The sequence below is a fragment of the Pimephales promelas genome, chromosome 15, assembly GCF_988280905.1.
Source record: "Pimephales promelas chromosome 15, fPimPro1.hap1.1, whole genome shotgun sequence".
NCBI lineage: Eukaryota > Metazoa > Chordata > Actinopteri > Cypriniformes > Leuciscidae > Pimephales > Pimephales promelas.
This window is the reverse complement of record NC_142783.1, coordinates 13,299,847-13,309,040: the sequence shown is the minus strand read 5'-3', so window position 1 is coordinate 13,309,040 and position 9,194 is coordinate 13,299,847. Positions and strand designations below refer to the sequence as shown.

General features: G+C 37.7%; 1 non-coding gene across 1 annotated transcript; it reads right to left on the bottom strand.

Moving 5' to 3' along the window:
- Positions 1-760: 760 nt before the first annotated feature.
- On the bottom strand, positions 761-843 carry trnal-uaa (transfer RNA leucine (anticodon UAA)). The gene has a single exon. It is a non-coding gene; the product is annotated as a tRNA-Leu (tRNA).
- Positions 844-9,194: the final 8,351 nt, after the last annotated feature.

Here is a 9,194-nt window from a genome sequence, read left to right as displayed (position 1 = left end):
CGCAGTTTGTCATACAACAGAAGAGTAACATTTAGTTTTATGTGAAAATCGCTCTGTGAACTACATCTCCCGGGAAGCGAAATGAGATCCGCTGCTCGTGTGTGTGCAGTCTGGTACAAAACATTCAGGTATGACGGCGTAACGTTACGATTATAACGTAAGACTGTAGAAACAATGACAGACAGCCTCAGTAAAGTTAGCTTCATTCATTGAGAGAAAATGTGCGCCTTTGGGTTTTGTAGTCTTTGTAATTACGTATTTTCACAGTCTTGTACCTTGACGGTTTTACATCAAACTGCGACTTTCTTTACTTTAAAATGTATCTTTTAAATTGACAAACATCATATGTGTAATTCAGGGCACAATTCAAACGAGATCAAAATATTTGTTGTCTCTCGCCATTGACTACCATTCAATATTTTTCCGAAATAAGGTCCCATGGTGGTCGACCGGAAGGGGAGGGACTTAGGCTCTCTATAGTGACTACTTAGCTTTTAACATTAGTTATATTCCCTTTAAACTAAGTACACATCTGCCATGAGTGCGGTTCAAACCATTTTTTTTTTTGTTCAAAGAAGGCAACAACCTCCCAAATACACCAGGAGTGGGGTTCAAACCCACACAGACGTTTGTCCATCGGATCTTAAGTCCAACCTTAACCATTCATCCATCCTGGTCATTTTGAGCAACTAACTGCATACAACCAGTTTTAATGTAATGTAATAGTCCTGCTGTAGTCAATTTAAAATTCTTATCGAACTACCAGGAGTGGGGTTCGAACCCACGAGGACATATGTCCATTGGATCTTAAGTCCAACGCCTTAACCACTCGGCCATCCTGGTTGTGATAATGTTTAGAATTAGTGAAATGAGAATTTGGGACATTTTTGGACATTTTTTGGACATAACCTTAAGAGCATCGCCTGCAATATGTAGTAAAGTAGTTGTTCAGTTTAGGTATGTGGGTTAGATTAAATGATGTAGAATATCTAATATGAATCATGCACAATAAGGCACTACAACGTGTTTAACAACTAATAAAGATTAGTCGTTTACTTTAATAGTAAGTTACAACTTTAATAGTTACTCTCAACTTTAATAGTGAGAATTGAACCATAAACCAAAGTGTTGCCGACATTTCATGTTTTTAAAGATTTCACACACTTGATAGCTGCTATGAAGACACTTTATTCACTCTATTCAGTTGTGTAGGATTCAACATCAGGAGTGTGTTGATGGATGGTACTGTAGTAGGCTATTCAATTATTGACTTTCAGCAACTTTCAGTCTTATTGTTATCCCATTAGATCAGTATGTGGTCTTTATTAAGTATATATATATATACAAGCAACATATTTGGAAAAAAAAACATGCATATTTAGTCTTTCTGACAAATTTTCAGTAAGATAAAAAAAAGCTTTTTGAACCTTTTTGAAAAATATTTTGTCAGCATTTAGGTGGATATTAGCGTAAATAAGCTAATAAACATGGACTAAAAGCCGAAAATGTACAATTTCCCGTCCTGTCAGGGGGTCTGGTTTAAATTTTGGCCTAGTAAAAGCAGCTGCATCTTTTCCATGTCAGAGAAGAAGGAAAACACACGCAGCCCCCTTCAGGCCTGTGGGTCCGGCAGGGTCATAACCCAGCACCTGAGCTAATCATGGACATTATCAAAACAGCAGGCTCTCTGGGGTCTGTTTGTTTATGCTATCCAGGGTGGCCCCTCGCTCTCCCCGGGCCTGGCCCGGTCTGGCCCTCGTAACAGCACCTGGAGCAGACAGTAAACACCTCTACCTCAGTGCTGGACGAATGGGGTGCTAAAATTGAACCGGAAAGAGGAAGAAATCTCAAGCTGTAAGTCAGGTTGTGAATTAAAACATCAGAACAGATGATGTCAGTGGAAACTGGTGGTTTTATCATTGCTTTGCTTTTTATTAATATAGGTTCCCAATAACAGAAGTTGCATCACTACCATTAGATTTTAAAATACATGCAGTTTGCATTACTATGATTCAGTTAAGTGCTCATCAACAATGCAATATTAGTTCATTTCCCCAATTCACTGATTGACTCTCCATCATTTTTTTTATATTAACAATATTTCTTCTTTATTTCTTTCTATTTCTTGTAAAATCTCTTTCCCTATAGGAGCTCTGACATAGTTTTGGAGGGAAACAACAGTATTCCTTTTTATGATTTACCCATCACTGTTTTCTGTCTCGTGACTAAATTGTAAATCTGTTTCACACACCTCGAACAGTGAGAGTATTTTTTCGATTCTCTGTCTTTATGTTTCTGTGAACTGTAAAGTTGAGTCTTTTGTAACTTTAAAGCTATTTTTGTGTTGTTGTTGTTGGAGAGAGCTGTGAGATACTATACAGTATCACTGAGAAAACTTTAAAGTGTTGATTTTCTTCCTCCTTTTTTAAAGAAAAAAATATTTTGTACCAATAAAATCTTTGTATTGTTATAATGTATATTACCAACGTTCCCAGCCTACCATTTATGAAAGAGTGTCGAACCTGTGACCTAATAACACCTCCAGGTGGTATTAATATTTCCTTGGGTGAAATTCCCAAGGTTGCGTGGTCAAATTTTACATCTTGTTAAGTTGACATCCCCTCCCTACCCCACCTAACCCCTTATACATCCAGAATACCCATTGCACGACTATAGACAAATTTACAAATGAACTTAAAAAATCTTACTAATTGACCTAAAATTGGAAAAGTATAAACATATTTGGTGTTTTATTTGTTTTATAATATTTCTAAGTATTGATTTGTATAATCTATAACATTTGGAAAGAAAAACTATTTATTTTATTAAGGATAGTCACATGAGTTATGTTTGGGGTCCCCTCCCCCTTGGCACGGGAAACATCAAAGTTCTCACAAAAATGATGTTTTCCCCTTCCCAATGCACAGGAAAGAATTATTAGTTCTCATGAGAATTATGTCACATGTCATGTGAACTACTCGTAGTTCTCGCAATACTACAGATATGGTTATGTTTGGTTAGAGCCAGAGGGACAGACATGACAGAGGGACGTTTTTTGAATATGATACTGAATCGTGTAAAATTACAATGAACATTATATATTCACATTAACATGTTATAGTGACCTCAATAAAACAACCAAAACAAATGTGTGTGCAATTTTAATATTTCTTCTCTTTTATTATACAACTAAAAGAGTGGGGTCAAATTGACCCCAAGGAACACCGATGCTACAAAATGTGTACAGGACTTTAAAAAAAATATTAGCTGGTTAATTTTATGTTTACAGAGTTATTAAATTAGGAAAAGTAATTCAATCTGAAGCAAAAAATACTGTTTTTACAGACGTTAAACATTGAATGGGGTCAAATAATAGGAGGGTTAAAAGAACTTTTTTTTTTTTTTTTTTTGCTGAGTGTGAAGATTTTTTTAAATCCAAAGAACCTTCTAAAGAACCTTTTGTGGAATGGAAAGTTTCCTTTGATATATGTAAGGTTCTTTGTGGAACTGCCAAAAAAGAATTTGCACTGTTTATTTGTAAAGAGTGTGGCACCAAGTTATCAATCATACAGAAGTGTGTGTATCTGTACTGTCATAACCACAGTACTGTTTAACTTTAAGACTTTCAGATTCTTTTGTTGATGACACAAGCACAATACCACCAACTTGCATTTCTTCTCCACCAGAGCTGGGGTTCAAATCCACTTAAAGAGCCCCTATCATAGCATTTGAAATGTTACAATTTTTGTTTTGGGAGTTCCCAAAAACAGTTTAACGTGCAATCAAGGATAAAAAAACACTTTATTTGTCTTATAATATGCATTTATTTTTAACTGATTTGCTCAACGACTCCCAAATGATTCGTTCTACGATTCATTTTCCCAAACACCTCCTTTGAGTGACGCAAATCTGCGGCGATTGGTCAAATGACCCAGTTGTTATTGGTAAACCGTAGGCAGAGATTGTCGGCAACGGAACGCCCATAACCACGATTATAGCTTGTCAAGTATTGAAAATTGTATATAGTGTTTGAACAAACGTGTCAGAAAAAGTGCACTTTCCACACGGTCCCTTACTTGCATCTCCGTCAAGAGCGAGCTTTCCCGGCGAGACTCATATTGCGGCAGCTTTTGAGGGACAGTGCTTATTATATAGAGCGAAGTCATATTTGGCTAAGTCGTTTAGGAGGTAATTGCCATTTTTCAATGAATGCCTGGTGAATATCAAAAAACTAACTTTACCCCGTTTAAAAGCTGCGCGGAGTGTACACAACACAGACAACACAATATAACTATATTGTACATGCTACAGAAAACATAACAGCAAACATTATTAATAATACTTACAGATTGTGATTCGGAGGAGGACGAACCTGATCCATATACACTGGATACGGAGCCCTCCTTCGGGAACAACCGGCTTGCGAATGATTCGTCATTAAAATGATAAGAACACAAGGTTCGGGCATTGCAAATATGAACTCTGACCACTGATTCTTCACATGCTCGTCCCTGGACAATGAAAACAAGTGGCTGAACTGTCTTTGCAATGTAGAACACAGCGTCTTCTCGACATGATGCGATTCAGCTGAAGTATTTGGATGTGTTCTAGACGTCACTTCAAGTCTGCGCGCGCAGTTGTTGGGAGCGGCCAATGACCTCTCTACGTCACGAATATGACTTCTTGGGATGAGACTGTGTTATTTTTCAAAAACAATTCATTTCATAGACTCAGAGTCGACTGTCAATTTTGAAAGACAATAACTTTATATTCGGTGCACTTTCAGATATAAATCTTTGCAGGATGTTTTCATTCCCTTAGAGCTATATTCCACTCAACATGAACAGTCATTTTCAAAAATCCATGATAGGGGCTCTTTAAATCCATTGGATCTTAAGTCAATGCCTTAACCTGATTTCAAAAAGGTGAATATTTCTTTTTCTTGATATTGTTTTCAGATGCCAAATGTCACAATCTGGTCTGTCCACATGCTGAGAGCAGACGAGTCTGACTCAAGAATGCATTGACTCCTTCTCTCTGAATCCCTAACCAAGCTGTCATGAGGACCTGATAAGAACTGCAATCTAAACATTCTCTCTTTTCAATCTGTCTTTGTCTGTCTTTTTATCCTTTTGTCTGTCTGTTTCCTCTTCACTCTCAATTCATTTCAAAGAGCTTTACATTACAAAAGTGGTGATTCTGTTTTGCATTGGCCGTATCAGTTAAAAAACAAATAGACCTAGTCAGTCATAAAAACATTTTTCTCAGGTGCAAAATCTTCTTATAATTTAGTGCAATCCCGTGTTGTTCATATGTCACACGTAGTAGTGATTGTGTGATCAGTGCTGAAGGACATCTGCTCCTAACAACAGACATGTGTCCTTGCTCATGTCTCTTAACTGGAATTACTGTAAAGGCTGGCAGATCTGAGTGTATTTTATAAGCTCCTCTGGGTTCATAAATCAAGCCGAAGCCTTTTTCCTTTATTCATCTTTATAGCTGTCCTCCAAACAGCTGTAAACAATGACGTTTTCTGGAACATATCAATTTATTGATTGAATCTACTTAAAAGAAAGCTCCTTTCATTATTGCCATACCAGTATATCTGTCAAAAGCACAGGGTAGAAACATAAACCACATATATTTACTCACAAAAAGATCTTTGTGCTTGATTATGTTGGGTTTTATGGAGCAGCTGTAGTTAATGCACATTGTCTGATGATGAATTACTCTCATTCCATTGCCTTTGATATTATTAGTAATGATACAGGAGGTGCTACTAATTTATGTTCTAAAAACGTTTTCCATTGAGTTGAGGGTGTGAGAATGTTGAAATATCCATGTGCAAAGAAACATATTTTAATCTTTTTAGGTCCGGAGCACAGATGTTGTGAGGACCCTTTTGGAATTGCATGCAGAGCCAACGCATTCTCATCCCAAAGCGTAAATATCCAACCCACATGGCACCCTTTAACGTCTAATGAGACGCTTCGGTTATGGTTAAGTTTAGGTATGGTGTAGGGTAAGGGTTAGAACACTAGGGGGCGCCTTCTGCCCAAATATATCTGCGTCTCATTTGACGTTAAAGGGTGCCATGTGCGTTGGATATTTACGCTTTTGCAAAAGCGTCCTATATGGTGCTTTGGGATGAGCCAACACTATCTCACGACCAATTCGTACGAATTCGACGCATGATTAAAAAGTGGCTAATTCGTACTAATTCGTACGACCTCACTCGTACTAATTCGTACGATTTGTCTAAACCCACGTGATGGTTAGGTTTAGGGGCGGGGTAAGGGGTAGGTCATTCGTACGAATTCATACGAATTGGCCAATTCGTAAAATATGTACGATTTAGCAAAATCGTATTAATTCGTACGAGTGAGGTCGTATGAATTGTTACGAATTAGCCACTTTTTAATCATTCGTCGAATTCGTACGACTTGGTCGTGAGATCGGGTTGGATGAGCTGGTGTTACTGTATGTTGGAAATGTATTTCAAAATGTATTTGTTTAAAAAATCATGCACTCCGGTAAAAGCATTTTGCGGTCATAACATAGTATTGTGCAAGGAACCGCATGAAAAGCGTTTATTAATCATTAATCTGATAATGATTGTGACTGAACAAATAAAGCCAAATTTTTTAGTGCTGTTTGCTTATGAAAAACTCCATGAAAACAATGCCGCTAACGTGTTCTATGTGGTTGCTAGGATGTTGCTAGGGTGTTTTCTAGGTGTTTACTAGTCAACAAAGCCTTTCTGATAGATATGAACCCATATAGCAACATAGTGACGGCCCAGTTCTGGCCCACATCTAGACCAAGTGGAATCCACGTGTGCCAGATGTGGGCCGGTGTGGTGAAGAGATGAGTCCCAGCAAAGTGATGAGTCCAAGCTCAGGACCCAAGCAATCTGACTGGTTCAAAGCACATTTTATGGGTAACCGCTTTAGTGCCTGGTTACAAATCAGATATCACTTTATTATATAAGTCCTTTGAACTACGTTATAACAACCATTAATGTCTTTTAATTTATGTTTCATATACTAGTAAGCAAAGCTATAGATTGTGAAATTAAACATTTCTCGTTCTAAGCATTTTTTTTAGCTTAGATAGTAGCATAGCATACAGCTATCTGAATTCCCAAATTATCAGGGATAATCTACGATATTTTTCGATAAAAAACGGTGATAACAAATATGATAAAAGCTTAAATCTGTTTAAGAATTAATTATGACATGCTTGTAATTTAAAAATATATTATGCCTTATTGCTTAATAACAATTATGTCGCAAAAAATACCTAAAAATGTAATTTCTTTCACTTTATCTAAAAATAAAAGATTATTACATGAATTAAAGTTTGATTACATTAAGAATTGCGAGAACAGCTTTAGAGCTGGGACTCATCTCTTCACCACACCGGATCTGGGCCAACATTATGTTGCTGTCTGGGAAGTCTCTGTGATATTTTTTTTATCTCGTGGCTCAGTCAGGGTCCAAGTCTGAGGAATTCTTTCTTCCATTTTGATGTCCACAATCATAAATCTGTTTGTTTAGAAATATAACAGCACACCTTCCACATATATAATTTGCGCTTTTGTGTAATTTGTGCAATACGATTTAGTCCAATACCTCCTTAACCTTAAGTATTAGCAACAGTAATAGTGATGGATGCTCATGCTTGTCTTAGCAAGGCACTACTAATGGTGTGATGGTGAGCCAAGGAGCAGAAGGGAAGCAGGAGGGTCATTTATTCACTTGCAGTCGGACAGTGGCTGCCGGCCAGCGCATAAATATGAACAGGACATCGGGACAGCGTGCCAGGGTGACAAATGACTGCCCCGGTGTGTGAAGAGACCATATTTCAAGGAGGAATAGCAAAGACACTACACTCTCTCACACACTCAGCATGCTGACCTTTCCCACATGAGGATCTGTGTGTGTAATCTCAGGTTGCACTAGCATAACAATCTCTACTACAAGCTCAGCATTCTGGTCGGCAGTTTCATCTCGCCATAAATGCTTGAGTATTTAAACCGCCCGAGACGAGACACGTGACCTTTGATCCGAACGTTGAAAGGCAATATGAACGATTGATTTATATTCAGTTCAACTCACCTCCTGTCTTTGTGTAAAGCTGTGGCGCTGCCCTCAATGCTGAAAGAAAGGTCAATGGTTAGTGAAGGGAACATATCTTATAGTTATATGTTTTGGGATATTTACTGATAGAGGTAAATCATTCATTAAACGAGATTTTAATAATTATTAATCTTATTTATGTGTCACGAGCTGGGCTCGAACTCGGGTCTCTGGTGTGGAAAGATGAAAGTTCTACCTCTTAGCCACAGAGGAGGTAGTGTTGGACCCAAACGAAACACTCAAGGCAATACTCCAGGCAAAGTAGATTTATTAAAAAAAAAGATACTTTGCAAGTCAAAAATCCAACAAAAGTTCTTCAGAGAAAGAGGAATGATAATAGGAGAAAAAATGCAAACAATAACAGGAGAAAAATAAAACAACTCCACGAGGGGAGAAAAAACTAACTCAGACAACTAAGAATGGCTTACTTGAGATTGCTTGGAACTTAAAAAAAAGCACAGCAGACCACAGCAGGAATCACATAGCCAAGACTCAAAAACCGAGTGAGGAACAAGGGGAAAAAACACAGCTAAAATACTCTAAGGAAAACAAGGCACAGGTGACCTGCATAATAGCTAACAAGGATGCATGAGGAAGAACTAAGGCAGAAGGGAACACAGGTGACCTCTAGAGGCCCGGAGAAGAACAACAGGAGGCAGGATTTTCACATTTATGCATTTTGATTCTTTAAAATAGTTATTGATTGAGCTTTTTCCTGTTTGAGGGATGTTGGAGACATAGGCTATAGTAATGTATTACACACATGTAATTTTAATGGCAATTAATTTATTTATTTTTTTCCTAGATCCATTGAATATTTGACCAGTGGTTTCCACAATGAACTCCCTTCCCTGAATCCTTACATACACATGTGGTTGGTTTTGAACTTTGGCCCTGACCCCTGGAGGACATTGGACTGCATGCAGTTGATTTTTATCTCTAGGAGATTCCTTGTTTCATCTTGCCTCTCTCTGTTGTCTTTGGCCTCTTCCTGCAGTTTGTTTGTGATTTCAAACAGAGTTTATGATAACAGGGTTGAGCTCTCATGATACA